This window comes from Porites lutea, chromosome 6 (assembly GCF_958299795.1).
Source record: "Porites lutea chromosome 6, jaPorLute2.1, whole genome shotgun sequence".
In the NCBI taxonomy this organism is placed as follows: Eukaryota; Metazoa; Cnidaria; class Anthozoa; order Scleractinia; family Poritidae; genus Porites; species Porites lutea.
This window is the reverse complement of record NC_133206.1, coordinates 35,682,717-35,702,153: the sequence shown is the minus strand read 5'-3', so window position 1 is coordinate 35,702,153 and position 19,437 is coordinate 35,682,717. Positions and strand designations below refer to the sequence as shown.

Below are 19,437 nucleotides of genomic sequence, written 5' to 3'. Positions count from 1 at the left end.
TTGTAAGTTTGAAATAATGAGCAAAAATTATGGCAAAGTCAAACAATAGTAAATATAACAGATGTGGCCCTGAATTTCTTAATCAGATCTATTGGAATTAAGAAATGGTAAATGTTCATTGACCTCAGACCATTTATCACCCCACAGTACCCTTTCAGTCTTATGAAAATCCATTTGGCAGCATGACAACTTGGACAATTCCCTGCAATTATTTATCTTATTTATCTGGATTCCTACACAAATCCTTTATGTTCATGGCCGTTTTGCAATTATGCGATATTTTACCATGTGTAACTCTTATACCTGATGAAGACTATGCCGAAATAGTTACTGAAGTCAAAAATAAAATTAAGCTAAAACCGATCTCGTTGGTATTGTTTCCCCCCCACAACTGTAATATTCTGGAAAAATATAGAAGTCGCTGCTGTGGTTTAATTTTCATCTTGGTCTTTTTGTTTTCTAAACCAGTTTGTATTTTTGAAACTAGTTCTGTTTTTTTTTTAAAAGTACTGTAGAACCTCTATATAACAAAGAGCCAAGGTATTGACATTGTTATAATTTTATTATTTCCCACTTAGTAATTAAGATGATAAAAGTGAAGGAAACAATGAACAATCACCATATATCTTGTATCAACCAAGGAACAGCATGGCAAGACTTTCAACGTCCAGGATGGAGAAGCAATGTGGTGATGAAGGTAACTTTATATCAAATTTTAACTGCATTTTTGAACAGTACTTTTATTTTACACATGAAATATTAACTGCATTCAAGTGCACATCCCAAGCACTTGCAAAAACAAAACTTTCTAATAAAACAAGTACCATAAGCTATCAGGGTGTAAAACCCTTCAACATATCAAACTGATCACTGGATCCTACATTAAACAACTGCCTGGTTAGCTCAGTTGGGGGAGCACTGGTCTGCTGAGCAGGAGGTCATGGGTTCAAACCCCTGTGAGATCATGCTGACTGTAATTTAAGACCTTGTCTCAGTTACATGTAAGATGAATGCATCATTGGGTGGTGATGTTTATCCCTTGGCCTTGTCTCCTTCATCATTCTGTCATTAATCAAAATCAAAGGGGATGTAAAAGAACCCACAATGTTTCCCTGGTGGTGTGATCCACCTTTCACGTATCACACATCATTTATATCGTGGGCTATTGGTGGGTTACCGTAAGCACATGAATAGACTGATAGTGGCTGCCATTGGCGCCATGTATGCTGAAGTCTGAGCTTACTGTTAACTTGTGAATATGTAAAGAGGGCGTGTCTTGTCCTCTAATCCACAACATTACATTAATTTTGAATCCCTACCTGTGAAATTAACACTGGGACACTTTGTTTAGAAACAAATTTGTGCATGTTGTCCTTCAGTAGAAAGTAACAATGGTCACAACCTTATATGTTAAAAGAAGTAAGATAATGTTCAAGTGGTGCTTTTAACCGCCGTAATTTAACATAAAAGTTAACATCTGAGCTTTTGCCAATCACTGCCATCATATTTGAAATCCAGACTAGGGACATAAATAACCCCTGCCTCCCAAAGAGGGTTTCTATAAAGGGCCATGTCATCTTCTAAAGTGACAGTGTAAACACAATATTATTAATGATGGACAAACCATATTGGTTTGTTTAGTTTCTACCATATCAAGAATAGCATGTTGGGTTAAGTGAGCTTGACGAAAACCATATTGAGACGAATATAATAGGCTTTGCTTTTCAATAAAGTCTCTCATTCTGTTGTACATAACTTTTTCAAAGATTCTATTGAAATTTGATAATAATGAAATTGGCCCATAATTAGAAGTGTCAGTCTTGCGTCAGCTTTGAAGATAGGTATAATTTTTGATATTTTTAGTTTTTTGGGGGTAGGCCCCAAGAGAGACAGAGGTATTGAGAATGCCTGAAAGAACTGGAGATATGACTTCGCTTGAGTATTTAACAAGTTGAGTAGGACAGGGCCCAGCTGTTCAAAGGCCGATTAGCACTTAAATCGGGGTTAAATTTAACCCGAGTCTCTTTTTCTTGTGTTCAAAAGCATTTTCTCGGATAACTTCCTCTGTTATTTTTAGAGCTTCCAATCATCAACTTGTAGACAAAAAGAATTAAAACTGAAATACTTTTTAAGTTTTCAAATCTTGCACTAACCCTGGGTTATCTTAACCAAGTTTTGAACAACTTGGCCCAGGAGTATAAGCCATGCGATTTGCTGTATGGTATAGATAAAATTTGTATTTGAATTTCGGATGGAGTTACAGGTTTGAAGAAAAACGAAAGTTCGGGCGAACTGGACTTACTTAGGTACTCTGTGAAGGGGCGCTCTGCTGGTGGTAATTTGCTTACTAAGATGTTGCCAACATTTGAAAAATGTCTATTTAAGGTATTAGGTATCCGCGAGGAATCATTAGTAAGGTTATTGTTGTTATCCGAGTCTTGTAATTTACCAACAGATTTACACTTTCTTTTGTAGCGATTTAATAATTCATTTATGCCTTGTCATGTTTTTTTCATATTATTTAAATTATTATTTAAAAAGGCGCTGTAATAGTGATTCTTACTCAAACGTGTAAGACTGCAAATTTTATTTTGATAATATTTATACTTTTCCTGATCGCCAATGTGGTACATTCTGTTTTTTTCTTTGATTGACATTCTTATACGTTTTGTAACCCAAGGCTTAGAAAATTGTTAACAAATTAATCGCTTAACTATGTAGTCCAAGATAAAATACACAGTCTTTGGCAGTAAATGGGACTGAAGGTTGTTGGGTGCACCCTGGGGTAAAACAAGGGTGGCAGCAACACACCCCATAAAGTGCATGCAATAAGGGTGGCAGCGACACACCCTAGTAATATACGTAATGGAATGAGGGTGGCAGCGACACACCCTAGTAATATACATAATGGAAAGAGGGTGGCAGCAACACACCCTAGCAATGAGCAGTGCAGTGAGGGTGGCAGCGACACACCCTGCACGGTAACGGACGAGGCAACGAGTGGAGCGCATCCCCACCCAGGAGTGAATAAACTAAGGTGGGGTGGGGGCCCCACCCGGCCTGCTACGCGGAGGTAAAAGTAGCAGGTGTGCACCCAAGCTAGTAGTCCAGCTTTATTGAATTGAGGGCGGGTGTGGTAGGGAAAAAATTAGAAACTAATGCGTAGTAAACTACAATTGGAAAATACAACGCGTACACGCAAAGTGAACAAAACAAAGGAGCACACAGCTAGCATTGATGGATATAAGTATAACATAGTATTGATTACAGCTACTAACAATGAAAACTTGTTATCACCGAAGTGTGTAGAAACAACTGAAGGTCAGTTATTGATGTAATCTAAGATAAACAAGGAGCTCTTGAACCAGAGCTGAGTTGCGCAATGTTCTTTATGTGCGATAGCAACATATTTACCACCCAGGGCAAAGTAAATCGTAATGAAACAATGGCTGAAGTACGCTCTAATTAGTTAACTCTATTTTACGAGTAAAATGTCCATTTAATCCTACCTTGAGAAAGGGTTTTAATCGGTGCATGTTTATTTATAGTTTTATTAAAATTTCTATAGAAAGTTTAAAATATGTCGTCTACATTATTTGCGTGCGTTTTAATGATACAACTCCATTCGATCGTAGCAAGGTCGCTGTTAAGACTGTCGGCATTGAAATGCGTAAGATCGCGTTTTTTAATTTGCTTCCGTTTGATTTTATCTCTTGTTGATGTCAAAACACAAAACTGCGAAAAATGATCGCCGACATAAGTAACTTGACTTCCGCTGATTAGCACCAGCTCAGGATTGTTGACAACAATGTTGTCGATTAAGCTTGCAGAATTGTTGTGAACACGTGTTGGTTTGTCAATAGTTGGAAGGAGACAACAACTTTGAAGAGCCAGTAATAAGTCGCGACTGTAATTACAGGTTTCGATTTTTTGTAGACATAAATTAAAATCACCTAGGAGACATAAGTTCTTTCCTGTCGAAGTAAATTTGTCGATAGTCTCTTCCAAGTATTTAAGCAAGCTCTCTGGAGAATATGTGTTGACGGTATAAGACTCCACAGATTACGTTTTTCTTCTTAACGAAAGAAATTTCTATCCACAATGCCCGGAAAGATTCGGTCGAAGCTTTCATTTCTTTCGTTTTATTCTCCCAAGCCTCGGAGCCAAGTGTGAATTTTAATAAGATATTACCAATGGGTCTATTCATACCAGTCATCCTAGTCATCTAAGTCATCCTTAGTAGTCATCCCAGTTGTCCCAGTCACCCTATTCGCCCAATTCATCTCAGTCATTCCAGTAATCCTAGTCATTCTAGTTATCCCAGTCATTCTAGTAATACCAGTCATACAGTTTTGTTACCTCGAAGTTGGACTTTTGTAATTCTCTTCTTTTTGGTGCCCAAAAATGGGACATAGCTAAGTTGCAGTCCGTTCAGAATGCGGCTGTTCAAATTATCGCCGGTCTCAAAAAACGAGTTCACATCACCGAGACTCTAAGAGATCTTCACTGGCTTCCTGTTGAGGATAGAATTGTTTTTAAAATACATTTAATAACTTTTAAAACATTGAATGGCTCCGGTCCCCGCTATCTTGAAGATATTTTAAAATTTTACCATCAAGCAGGGACATTACGGTCATCAAGGGATCATTTACGCCTTGAAGAACCAAATTTTAAAATGAAAACTTGTGGCCGGCGAGCGTTTTCCGTTGCTGCCCCCCGACTATGGAACAAGCTCCCCTTTGAAATTGGAGCTTGTTCTGATGTTAATCTTTTTAAATCTAAGTTGAAAACGTTTCTTTTTAAAAAGGTATATGACATTTAGTTTCGTCATATTTGTTTTTGTTTTTGTTGTTGTTGTTGTTGTTGTTTTTTTTAAGATGTGTACAGTAGGGTTATATGTGAGCTTGTGCTTAATGATATTCTTATGTGCTTTTTTACATTGTAAAGCGCTTAGAACAGCGATGTATGAGCGCTATATAAATTCCATTATTGTTATTATTATTATTATTATTATCCTACTGTTTTCGTAACAGGGGTTTGTGGAAAGCTGAAGAAAAACAGTTTTTACAAATGATAGCCTGAGTGAATGGAGATGTTGTGTATGAATCAACGAAAAGTCCAAACAATTTTTTTGGGTCCAAAAACGCATGCGTCTGTGAAGAAGCGTACCATAAGTGAGCGAAATGAGTTTTCGATCTAAATATATAGGTCGATTTTCTAAGGCAAAGTTAGGTCGATTATTTCCGGTGGGGTTATAGGGCGGTGAGAGATGGCCAACTCTCTGAAGCCTGCTTGACTAATCCGTGCGGATCCGACTTACCGGGGGGGACTGTCGAGCTTGCTGACGGTCACCAAACTCCGGCCCAGCAAGTGCGGGGAGGTGCTCGAACTATTAACTCGGTCCCAGAGGTTAAATGGGAACCTCGGCACCAGAGGTTAAACGGTTACCTCCCTCCCAGAGGTTAAATGGGAAAAAATGGCCACCAGAGCTGCCTCCCTGACGGGCTTTTTGCTATTTTTTTGTGACGTGTCACGCTGCAAGAGATGTAACGCAATGTCACGCAATATGTATATTTTTTACCCGGGGGGCTCACATATAAAAGGGGCGGGGATGCTCGTCAGAAATTTTGAAAAGCCCCTAAAGGAGACTAACCTGGGCGTGGGCCAACCTTTTTTTGACCCCTGAAAGAGACCATTTTGTTACAGTGTTGTTTAGTTATTGATGTTATAGAAAACTTTGATAACATGAATTGAGTAAATAACACGAACTGACTATTAAATATATATCTTCGCGTGCAACCCTAAAAGAGACCTTTACGGCTTAATATAATGACGTTTTGCTCAGAACACCCTAAGTGAGACCAAAACCCGAAATGTGCACCCCCTAAGCGAGACGACGAGCATCCCCGCCCCTTTCATATGGGAGTTCTTCCCCCCCCCCCCCCCCCCCCACCCATCCGCGTTTACAAGCAACAGCATGTGTATTATGTAACGTCAAACGCTTCTGGGCTTATCCTGTCGCTTGGCTTTATAAAGATCGGCTGCAACATACACGGCCGTCCGTAACATGACTAATCTTTTGCTCTGAAACTGCTTTTATGATCCTTGAAAACCTTCGTGAAATTAATTCTACCAGGAAATTTAGCGCGTTTTTTTCAAGTTTGAGACCTTTGAGATAATCTCTCGTAAGTCTCTCTTGTTTCTTCCGCGATGGAACATGATACGCGTGAACTTTTTCTGCTGCTTAGCACGTGACTGCAACTACTGAGATGAAACCGGATTGCATCGCACGAGACAAAATATTGTTTTCAAAGCTCCTGGACGTTTCTTACGAGAACTGCAAATGTAAATAAACCTAACTGTTTCTGTTATTATGTACAAAAGTTTCACGGTTTTAGAGAGAATCTTGTGTCTGTAAATAATAGTTTCCACATTTCTTATTTTTATGTTTGTTGTTCAATTGTTACTCGTGGATGTGTTTTCTCCGCTGTACTATTTAACTTATGCCAAAAAACAATTTTGTCGGGCTTACCGTTATAAATCGTTAAAATCATGAAAAATCGATCGATTTGACACAGCAACTTAGTTTATCGATTTTCACCGATTTCTGTTATCAAGCGATAAAATCACTTGATTGTTATCGATTGACTTCTCCGGGACAAACAGGCAATCGAAAAATATGGGCGAGTAAAATTCGAAAGCAACAAGAAAGCGCCTTGAGACTTTGTTTACACACCGTTGCGTATTTAACATTTATTTACACAAGCTTCCTTTTACATGTATTTTGGATTGTACAGATAACAAGACGCCTAAAGTTGTTCCCGTGAGATGCATTGGTCTATGGAAGCATCGTTGCGTTCTATCTGAATTTGGCAAAATAAAGGAAATCGGAAAGATATAGTTAATAAAGTTCCAATGTTTTAATCCGAGATGAAAGTCAATTTTTCAAGAAGCTCTTGATCCGGTTAAAAATTAAATTGCAATGTGTCTCCAAGGTCTCAAAGTTAAAAAAGTTCCAACGGTTATCCATGATTCCGAGGTATGATAAGTTCACTGAGGTCCGGATCCGTGTCCCATCCAAAAGTCCAATTCATGTCGAAAGCGAGTCGTCGACAGACGAGGACAATATTTTCGCGATTTCACCACCAGTCGTCAAAAGTACGAGTTGAAATTTTCGTCAAGGTGTTTTCGATAAGAAAAGAAAGGGTGTTTAATACTAAACAGAGTAACGCAGTAACGAGTAACGGGTAACGGAGTAACGAGAAAACGAGGAACGGAATAAAAAACTCAAGAGGTTAAAAAATCAATAAATAATTCCTAATGAAAGAAAAAACAGAAATTAAATGGTTGTAATATCCTAATAATGACCTTTGCCAATCTCTAAAAATAGGTGTAATCCAAAAAGTGATTAAAACAACGATGTCAACCCCCCCTACCCCTCCCTCCAGCAAAGTCGAATGTATTTTCGCGCCGAAAACGTCACCTCGCTACCGGGCTGTTATAGGGTTATAGCCACGAGGAGACCGAGGAGCAACAAGGAAGGAAGCTAGGTGAGGCACAGATTTTCTTTGTTATTGCCACAATTATTCATTTCTTAGTAGAAATAGCTATAGAACCTTGTTGGGACCTTATTACGGTTATCAACTAACCAAGTACTCGATTGCCAAGGCCTAGAAACAGTTTGCTCGCTACCGACTACCGGGGTTATTAACTTTCCTGTTCAACTTTCAATCTCTTTTAACTCCTCTCGAAAATACGGGGTTCAACTTAATACAGTAACCACCTTCTAAAAGTCAATTATAGTGAACGTTTCTACCAGTGTAAAAGGAATTATAAATCATGGTTCAAAATAACCTCCCGATGTAAAGACTCTGAAATTTGAATACTGGCGGTAAAATAGGATTGCAGAGCGAGACTAGTTTTTAGATCGATTTTAAATTGAAGCAGGGCAAAGAAAAGAAACATTCAAATGGATTGGTTTGCTCGACGTTTGCTTTAACATCAATCAATGCAGAATAACCGAAACACAGTTATTGCCAGCAGCGCATGAAATTATCTTGTTTTTTTTTTGCAGGATCTAGTTGGCTACTTCATAATAGACCTAAAGACCCCAAATTTTTTAGGACAATCCTTTGCTTTGTAGCTTTAGTTTACAATTGATATTTTTTCCGAACAGCCGTTTTACGGAAATTATTCGACATTAGATTCTCATACAAACACTGTAATTTTTCACGCGTTTGCCTACTCGTCAAAATGGCTTCGAAAACCGTGATGAGGTCTATATTTCAAAGTGGTAGCCAATTCCATGAAGTCGAATAAGTCCTGCGTCCCTAGAAAAAAACTGAATATAAATGAAACAAAACAAGAAGAAACAGAACAAATAAGGAGAAAGCAGCCGGTTTACTAGATGTTATTTTGGAGCTGAGATCCTCCAAATTGACAAGTTTTGAACCCAAATGATTCTAGCAGGTAATCAAAGTAAGCAAAGAGGACCCCTACATATCTACTTGGAACACAAAGATGGCGTTCGCCAGTGAAAGAGCCGAGTTCCTAGTGAAATATGTGTCATCAGTTATTATGATCGTCACAGCTATTGGTGCCTGTATTAGTTGCAATTTCACTCCCTGATAACATGCAATTACATTAACTCATTTTGACCTAAATTTTAATTTGTTAAGCCCGGGTTTAATGGCTTAAAGGCAGCTATGCCCCTGTCAGCGCTGAATTCTGCCAGGGACTTTTGCGCTTCTGGTCATGCTTGCGGCAAACTTTAAAAAAATATTGGTGTGTTATATGAAATGCCTGAGCTAAGATAACATCAACTAATAGTACTTTGAAATCGTAGAAGAGCCCTCGTTCCCACTTCTGTCTTCTCCCACTTATGATCCCTTTGGGAAAGGAATGATTGTGTCTTCTAAACTTGCTTTGACGATCAATCTCTTTGCGTTAAGGACCTATTAGAAGTAGCACTTGCAGACACTTTTTACCATCTTGCGACTACAAAGAGGGACCTGCATTTGGCATAAGAAGTACTTTCGTTAATCTTCTTACAAAATATAATGAATCCATCAGTTATCACAATCGTTTCACACTGAAACCTTGAAACTTAGCGTAATCCCATGCCTTGTCCAAAAAAGAATGCATCACAAAACAAACTTCCTATTTCTCAGTTTCTTCATGATCTCAATAAGCACAACATATACAGCGGGAACAAACTAACCGTACGGAAATCAATGTTATTGATGGAGATGTCAATGTTGGTAGTAATATGCTACTACCTGGGTACTACTCATGGACAGTGGCTTAAAACCAGTATATACACTTTTGTTCAGTTGCAAATATTCAATGATTTGTGACAATTGTTCAGAAACTCAGCACTTTTAAAATAGTCTTCCTGATCCTGGGCTGTAGGAAATAACATTTTAAGGTGAATGATGAACGGAACGTTTTGTTACTCTATCTCCTGGATAGGCATTCAACTGCAAATAACAGCTGTAGCCTGGTGACTTTTTCGGCGTGAAAATTACCTTCGACTTTAATTTGCTGGAGGGAGGGGTAGGGGGGTTGACGTCGTTGTTTTAAGCACTTTTTGGAATACACATATTTTTTGAGATTGGTAAACTGAAGGTCATTATTAGGATATTACAACCATTTAATTTCTGTTTTTTCTTTCATTAGAAATTATTTTTTATTTTTTTAACCTCTTGAGTTTTTATTCCGTTACTCGTTTTCTCATTACTCCGTTACTCGTTACTCGTTACTCGTTACTCGTTACTCGTTACTCGTTACTGCGTTACTCTGTTTAGTAACACCCAAAAAGAAAAAAATAAACTCTAGCTCTGCTCGGCAAAAACTGGCGAACTCCGACCAGAAAAATCTATGCGAAATCCCCTCCATACAACCAGACGCTACTAAAACCTTAAGAAAAAGCTAGACCTAACCTAAAAAGAATCATGTTGGGAAGAACCCGAAATAAAAAGAAATAATTTGGCCTAGGTCTGCTAGGTCGCTTCCCGTGACTTGCCAGTATCCTGAAGGATTTCAGTGGCTAACAAGCCATCTAAACCTTGGAGTGGGAAACTGACAAGTGACAAATTTGGCAGGTTCTGCAACGTTGTTTAGAGGAAGCAAATTGATTGAAAATTGGTAAAGATTTTGTACAATCCCATTGGTCAGCTTGGAAGAAGAAATAATCGATAAAGATTTTCCACAATCCTTTTGGTGGGCTTTGGAATTGTTTGTACAATCAAAAACAAACCAAACCGGATTTTTACGTGGTGTGCCACAGGCATCCCACGAGAAAAGTCATGGATTGCTTTTCAAGTTCAAATATTACTGACAACTTCTGCCATTTCAATGATGCAAAATGCTGTTCGAACATTTTTAAGATTTTGACGCAGTGTCACCCTAGCCGTGCGAGCGAATGCAAATGTAAACTGCTACTGTATAATTTGCATAGTTCAGGAATTTCTCGCAAGAATCAAATGCTGAGTAGGGTTTGTTATTTTATAGAGTAGAGAGATTTTTTTGACGTGAGAGAAGTTAGAAGATTGCTCAAAACTTGAACAAAGATTGTAGATTCTTGTGGCAATTGAGTATCGAGAGTTGAGAGCAAATTACTTGAAATCAATAGATTTTTTAATTAATTTCACAGAAATGTTGTCATGACCTACAGCAGTACCTGTGAGAAACTCAGTATGGTCAACACAATTATAAAGGACCCTGAACACTGTCTGAACAGGTTAATACAATTTAGTGGACTGCACATTATGCCCTAAGGTGTGACAGGCGCTTCATCGTACCTAAATGCAAGACAGATCGTTTTAGGAACAGTTTTATTATTAGATCCTGCATCGATAATAATTAGTCCTTTTATCATATTTTTTAATACAGTCAAACCTTTTGTAATTTGGGCACTAAGGGGGCCATAGAAAGTGTCCATATTAACAGGTTGACTGATTTGAGCAGGTTGAATTTAGAGAAAGTGTAACACCTTTCTTTCCCCAGGGACAAAGCAAACTCTCCATAATAATGAGCTTTCTAAACTAAGTGGGCATCTGTAAAGCAAGGTTTGAATGTCATGGGAAATTGGTCTGTTCTGAAAATAACTGATGAGCTTCATTGAATATTTTAAACTTTTGCTTCCAGATCAGATGCCACAGGAACACTGGACAAGGATCTTCATAAGCCAAGAGCCCCTGTTATCTTCAGTACTGTAAGTGCTGTATGTTTTGTGTTTTAATCCAGTTCTTAAGTGAACCTTAATGAAACAGAAGAGTCAGACTGGTTTATAAATTGCAGAAACAAATTAAAAAATAAATTTTGCCTTTAAGGGTAATTAATGATGATCTTGATGTTCAACTGAATAACTGCCTGACTAACAGACAGAGCAACTGGGTGACATACTCGGTGACTAACTGACCAAGCAATGTACTGACTAACTGACTGGCTACATGACTGACAGACTGACAAATCAACTAAGTGACTGTCTGACTTACTTACTGAACAACTGACTGACTGATCAACACTGATTAATTTGCTTTGCTAACCATTTTGACTGGCTGACTGTCTGTTTGAAAGGAGGATATTACCATATTCCCAGTGTGCCTTGTGCCTATTATGGGGTGATTTTTTTATGGTCTGTGAGATGAAAACATAAGTTTTACCTAAAGTTTTGGAGAAATTTTTGCTGCTTTATGGATAAGATATGGAGGTAAAGTAGTTCTTACCGTAATTTCACATCCTTCATTAGGATGAGCGAATGATTTTGTGATTAATTTATCCTGGTTTTTTGAAGGATTTGACCAAGTGACCTTTCTCTCATCATGTGTAGCTGCTTATCTGCTGTATACGTAGTATTTTTGAATAATTCATTTTGGTGATGAAACAAGGAGTCGATTTAGAATTGAGACAGAAATCCACTGTATTATACTTTAAACATTGTAAAGATCCCAATCAACTCTTTTTGACTCCACAACCCTGGAGTATTTTTAGCTCTATCTGTTATGATGAGAGACAAGCTCCCATTGTGCGCGGAATGCATTTGGTAATATTTTCAAGAAGTTACCATTGAAAAAGTGTTAATTTACTTTTTCATGTATTCAGACAGGAGATTACTGTATCTGTAGTTGGGCAATTCCATATGAGAGGTGAAAAATCAATCATTTTTAAAAGAAGGGTATTGGAATTAATTTCTGTGCCATTAAAGAGAAGACACATCACTGTATTAAAAACATACATGTCATTTCTGTTTTCGCCCTTCTGCACTCCGCAATGGGTCATAAAAACAAGGAAAACATGGGACCCACAGGTGAAAGTTAAGGAACCATTTGTCAAAATATCAAAATCAATCCAGAAACTGTGGTATAATTAGACCGTAAGCCTTTTCTTCACACGAGAAAAAAATTTGATGGTTTTCGATAAGTTTTCCCCATTTTTGGTTAGTTGAAAATATCTAAGTAGATGAGTAATGTCCGCCCGGGGGGGGTACTGCCATATATGGGCTATATAGGTATGTGCCGCTGTGAAGGGTATGGTTTTCAAGCAGTTTACTCTAGGATAGGGTATATAAATCAGAGCGTTTGGCTCTAGAATAGGGTATCATTTTTCAGGAAACTGATCAGTTGATTGAAGATTTTATCTAGACTAGGTACACAGCTACTCTAGGATAGGGGGATTTGGGGGATTTACTCTAGTATAGGGTAGCAAAATTCAGCTGAACTAGCTCTGGTAAAGGTTAAGGGTTCCAGGCTCCCAGCGGCACATCCCCACCCAGAAATTCCTAAAGTGCCCCCCCCGACCCCCGGGAATGTCCGTAACAAAAATTTCGCTTTTTTCTTTGTGTCAGACAGGATTTAACTCTTTAATCAAAATAACTTCTCCTGCTCCTTGGATTTGTTAGTAACATCATTTGTCTGATAAGCTTATTTTTGTAGTAGGCTTTTTAATCATAGAAACTATTTCACAGATAGGTAATGTCCGTAACGTAATGTCCATAACAATACAAGTCTCTGAGAAAAAAATGAAATATAAGTATTCTTAAGTGTCTTTATACAAATATCCAAAGGTATTGAACCAAGTGACAGTTAGGGTACCAACTGAGCTCTATAATTTATCCACAATAAATGAAATAATGCTAAAGCTAAACAAACGTTTCAGATTTGCATAACAAGAAATTCAAACAGTGCTGAGTAAGAAAACATGTTCTTCTTAAAAGAACAGAGTTGTTTTATTCACCTAAAAACTGATCTGCCAAACCAATCAAAACAACCATTTCAACTTCGAATCGTTCCACAACACTTTTGAAAGCCTATATTTCATTTAATACTACAAGTTTATAAGTTTGTAATGAGCTGTTTGATCGACCTTCTTCCAAAACAAAGAAATTGTGAGTGGTTTTATGGCTTTCAGCTTTGCTGTCATAGACATTTTGTAACATTATATTGCGTGACAAATTTGGTCACCCCTTGAAAGCAAAAACTTCCTCGGAAAACCTATGAAATGACTTAAAACCGCTCTTCGAAGAACAGATAAATATTTTTAAAATTTTAGGCGGTTATCTGATTACATGGGCAGCATAATTTGTAAGCTAGTAAAAAGTAACAGAGACAAGAGACAAGCGTTGCGGCACAGTTCCCACGGAGAACATTTTCAAAATTTTGATTGTCATTTGGATCGCCCTTGTTCGGAGTGATTGCAAGAAACTAAACAGCATAAACAGCTTACGAACTCTGGGTTCGAATTGGGGGGGGGGTGGGTGGGTGGATTTTCTTCTTCTTCTTTCAGCCACATTCACCCTCAGTATATGACTGGCATCTTTCATAAAAAAGTACCTCTCCCTATCCGAGTTCAGTAACTACCCTGATAACTTACAAATTAAAGTGACTAGTATGGAATAAGTTAGGTAAATGAATAATCTGAATCAAGAGCGTCGCTTGACAGATGCTCTGCTGGCTGTGTAAACCAACAGAAATAGAACCCCAGAAACCTCATCTAGAGAGTTGCGTTAACAAAAATCCGTAACAACAACAACGCCCTCGGGCCCCCTTAGCCGCCGAACACACATGAGTGTTCGAAATGCAGGAACGTATAGTTCAGCCGGCATTGACACTTCTCTTGACGAGTATATCTGATCAACACTTTATATTTGCTTGATAAAGATTTCAGTATTAAAACAAATTATAACAACAGGCCAGAAGCTGAACAGATACAGTAAAATAAAGGAGTGAAGGAAAAATCAAAAGAAACAACAGTATAATTATTATTACACGAGTCGGCAATGGACTTATTCGGTACAGTGAGATAAAAATCAAAAGGTAACAGTTACATATGTGTCTATTATCCGATATTCAAGCGGAAATGGAAGGGAGATATTCAAGCTGAAAGGGAAATCTTGTCTTTCTCAATTATTATCATCGTTTCACGATTGGGCCAGCGGGAGAAACAAAGGCTTGACAACTGATGTTATATTTTTGGACCTTTCAAAAGCTTTTGACTCGGTGCCACATGAACGCCTTTTGACAAAGATACACGCATATGGTATCCAAGGTCCACTCCTGTCTTGGCTTAGAAGTTTTCTCACCAATCGATACCAGCGCGTTGTTCTGCAGGGACATTACTCATCTTGGACTTCCGTTTTGTCTGGTGTACCCCAAGGAACTGTGCTGGGACCCATTTTATTTTTAATTTATATTAATGATATTTCAAGAAACATGTCAAGCACAAAACTTTTTGCAGATGATATGAAATTGTATAGGATACTCAGGGATACTAAGGAAGATGTTGAAGAGCTACAGAAAGATCTTATTCGCCTGGAATCTTGGAGCCATGTCTGGCAGCTGAAATTTAACACAGATAAATGCGAAGCGATGCGCATTTCTAAAAAAAATGATTACTCAAGTCCTCAATACCATCTATGTGGTAACCAATTAAAAGCTGTATCTGAAGTTAAGGATCTCGGAATCTATATTACTTTGAACCTGTCATGGAGTATGCAAACTAACAAATGCGTAAATAAGGCAAATAGTGTGCTTGGATTCATTAGGCGAACGGTGGGTCCTAAAAATCCTCAGTTGTTTTCTAAACTTTATAAGAGTCTAGTACGTCCGATACTCGAGTACTGGTCTCCAGTTTGGTGTCCGCACCTTAAAAAAGACTTAAACACCTTGGAGAAAGTACAACGTAGAGCATCTAAATGCGCCCTTGGAAATATTGGGCAAGATCCCTTTTGGAACAGCAAATGGGCCAGCACTCTCTAGGGTGACGGGGCCAAGCTATCAGCTTGACTGAGTGCATGTCCAATACAGTAATTTTCCACATATTTAACAGCAGCTGACCAGCTATAATTACAATACAGCTTTTGTGTGCTATTGTTTTCATTTAATTTTCAGGGCTTCTGTATATTGCTGATGGTAAACTTTACTCATAAAAAAAAAATGAAATAAGCAATTTTTTTAGCATCGTAGTACACATAATATAATTTTCGAGAAAAAATTCACAGACAGTAATGTCCATAACACTTGGTGTAATGTCTGTAACACAATCTTTAGGGAACCAAAACAGTTAGGATAGACCTCAGAGAAATTTAATGTAACTGAAGAAAACTTTGAGCATTTGCCAATAAAAAATATGCATTAGTTTCCTTCAAACATTTCATAAATCACAGGAACTGAGCCTTAAAAGTCGTGATTAAAATTGGTGGTTGTTTTAGCTGTAATGTCCGTACCAGGCCTTTCAGTCAAAATCAGAGGGAGCTAAAAATTTGTTCTCTGAGTATTTTTTTATTGAGCAAAAGTCAAGTCATTATGGTGCAATGTGGTTGATACAAGACAGCAATATACTGCATATTGTGAGCAGGACAGGAGATCAAAGTTAAAAAATGCTCTCTGAGTGTAATGTCCGTAACGGTGGAATTGCCCAGTTACTGTTTTGCGGCAGAAGTGTTGGAAGTCAACAGTGTTACAACAACAACAACAACAACAAGTTTATTTCTAATTAAATATAGCTTACAAAGCTTGTGCCCGCAATTAGCGAAGGCTATTCAAGGCGGGTACAAGAGAAAAAAGAAAATTCTATAAATATATATATATATATATATATATATTAAACGAACAATCCTAGAAGCAATCTAGTTTGTCATGTGGTTTATAGCCAGAGTGAGACAGGAAGGCAGACTGTACTTCATACAGAAGTACACCATGTTACGATTTTGAGAAGATTGATTGATTGATTGAGCAACTTACAGTACCAAGATACTGACTAACTGACAGGCTGACTGTGTAACTGGGTACCTGACTGGCTGACAGAATGACTGATTGAGCAATTGACTGAACGACTGACTGACTGCAAGCAACTGACTGACTGACCTAGGGACTGACTGGGGTCTGCAAAGCAGGGTCACTTTAATAAAACTTTTACAAGTATAATTTACAAGTGCATTCGTTGTTTTAGAGTTTGTGTTTATCACGCTCTGAACAAATGAACATCTTTACTCATTCCAATGAGCTTCATTCTTCTGTTGTCTTGTACAGAGTTTTATGATAACAAGAATTAAACCAGAAGAAAGTTATACATAATCAAACCAAATAATGAATACAAAACAAAGAAATGTACTCAGGGAAAAAACTATTAAAAGAAATTTAAAAAAAAACACACACACAGTAAAGATACATCCGAACTGTGAAGGACAATAAATAAAATATGGGGACGGTATACAAGTGATCCTCAAATAATGGTCACAAGAGTTACACAAAAGGGTGGGATTAGTGACCTGGAACTTAAATTAAGCCCATGGAACTGCTGGTCCTAAATCATTGGAAACGGTCTGAAACAATAGCTACACTTGTAAAATTATATATGCAAAAGTTCTATAAAATTGATACCAGAAGTGTTATTTGCTAGAACAGTCAAAAGGTGGATGTTTATAAATATTATAATAATATGTAGTAAATATTATTATTCCAACATGGTTGCCCTCACTGGTATTCATGAAAATGTGATGCTGTCAAACCTCTTTAATATCAATGTACTGGGAAATGGGTCTGTTGGAATAATCACTGACAAACTTCATTGAATATTTTAAACTTTTGTTTCCAGATCAGATGTCACAGAAAGACTGGAAGAGGACTTTCACAAGCAAAGAGCCTCTGTTATCTTCAAAACTGTATGTGCTCTATGTTTTGCTTTGTAATCCAGCTCTTGAGTGAACCAGATAAACAGAATTGTTGGCCAGGTGATTTTAAAGTGTGATTAAGCTAATCCAGGGAAAGCTGTTATATTGTACTTTATTCTTTCATTTCATAGTTATTTCACCATCAAGTGCACCACTTTTGGGAGTAAAAGTTTATCAATCGTACTTTTCCCAATAAAACAACAACAACAACAAAAAGTGAAAAAAACGTGCAAAATAAAATGCAAAGTAAAAGAGCAAAATTCCAAATTAAAATTAATCAAGTACAGTTGTACAGCTTTGTCAGCATTATTGTGGTGAAAATAAAAATGTAACCCAGGATCATCTAATTGAGTGTAGTTCTGAACAGCTACAGCTGTTGGTGATTCAATGACTGGCACGTCAAAAGTGTATAAAAGAAGTCAACAGGGTCGAAGAGATATTTTATTATTGACTTCTGAATAAATAATATTGGTATTTCAAGACCAGGCAAATAAAATCATTATTTTCAAGGGATGCATTCAGAATGTCTGTTGAACTTTGTACATGTATGAATTGTACATTTTGCATTAAACATGGCTTGCAAACACAAGTTTTGTCTGCAGGGAATCATAATACAAAGACAGCTCAAACTCAATGAAATCTCTTTGGTTTCAAGAACAATGATAGTTTGATTGACTGCTAAAATTCCAAGAGACAGGCACTTGTTGGTGAAGTACTCATTATCAGAAAACTAATGCAAAAACCGTGGACAATTTAAGTTTTCTCCTGGATTAGCATTTATCGACTTTGTTCACTGTGTCACACATTTGAAACAATAGCCAAGTTCTGCTGTTATAATAATAATAATAATAATAATAATAATAATTATTATTATTATTATTATTATTATAATTATTATTGTAATTATTATGATGTTGTTATTATAGTACCTGTTAGTGTAGATATGCAATCCATATTGTACCCTCAAATTTCTTACCACATTGATCCATTCAACTGACTGTCTGACAGAATAACTGACTTTACTGCAGGCGATTATACAACTAAATGACTCAGTGATTTAATAACCAGGGATTAGTGCTTAACTGGGACTTAATAACCCAGGGATGGTAAGAATGACTGGGGCAAGTAGGGGGGACTAGGATGGGATGACTAGGATCACTGGGACGACTAGTTTGACTGGGATTACTAACACCGCAACAAAACGCACTGCTTATGATCACAAAATTTAACATCCGGTCAGATTTTTATTTCCAGTCTAGTAAATAAACCAATTGCATAAGCATAACACTGCTGTCGCGCCACATTTAAAAACAAAAGACTGAAACAGACAAAAAAGGAGGCAAAAAAAATCACTTCATTCAATAACTGATATATTTTTCTAGTGTCAAACTTTTACATCACATGGTTATCTGGTTGCCCCAACGATGAAAATTATGTTTGAAGTTTGTAGGTCGAGGGCAGTCAACAAGATAAATTTGTTTTTACTGGCTTTCTTGCATGCTACTGGTTTGGCATTAGTTAATTTGGGAGAAGGCGATAACTAAGGAAAGAATAGCAATACTTATTAAAGAAACCACGTCATTATTATCACTAACACTAAAAACAGGAAATAAAAGTTTAGACTGTTCATTATTTTTTTTATCATTAGAGAAACCAAAAACTCAAAACAAAAGATGGACGAGATTTATATTAATAGCAACCTTGACTTTGATGACTACAGTCACAAATACCCGGAGCTTTTGGTGTATTGAATGATATTGGCCGGGGAAACTCAACATGCCTAAAATCAAGAAATAGCCTATTTCATTTCTTATTAATTCTTTCCCATGGTTGTTCTTTGGTTGAAGACTTCAATAATTTCAGACTGTGCGGCTCTGCTGCATCTCATGTGAACACAAAACTTCCAGCTGCTAAATACTTGGTATGAAAATTCGACTTCTAAAAGCCATTGAACCAGCTTTTGATCTCTGATTCTGAGAGTTGTAAACTTGCTGCCAACCTCAATAGTATAATTAAGCTCATTTTTTTTGGCATTCAACTCAGAAGAGCTTCATTTTAAAACAAGAACTCACTTGTAAGCTTAAATAAAACTACAAAGCAACTGTGTTGTCCTTTTCCAAATAAAGCTCAAAGCGGGTTTAAGACATTAAAAGTGAAAAATTGAAGAACCAAAAATTAGAACTACAATACACAAGGTTGCAGTCATAACTTTTTATGTCTTACTTCAGCCAGGTTAAGTGAAAACTTTGTTTTTGTGAAAGAAAATC

At 37.2% G+C, this 19,437-nt stretch overlaps 1 long non-coding RNA gene across 1 annotated transcript in view; it reads left to right on the top strand.

Moving 5' to 3' along the window:
* The window catches only part of LOC140940253 (uncharacterized), a 29,754-nt gene extending 10,611 nt beyond the window's left edge, over nt 1-19,143 (top strand). Inside the window, exons 2-4 of the long non-coding RNA XR_012166333.1 lie at nt 579-697; nt 11,149-11,215; nt 17,095-19,143. This is a non-coding gene — a long non-coding RNA (uncharacterized lncRNA). The remainder of the gene's footprint in view (nt 1-578; nt 698-11,148; nt 11,216-17,094) is intronic.
* Nucleotides 19,144-19,437: the final 294 nt, after the last annotated feature.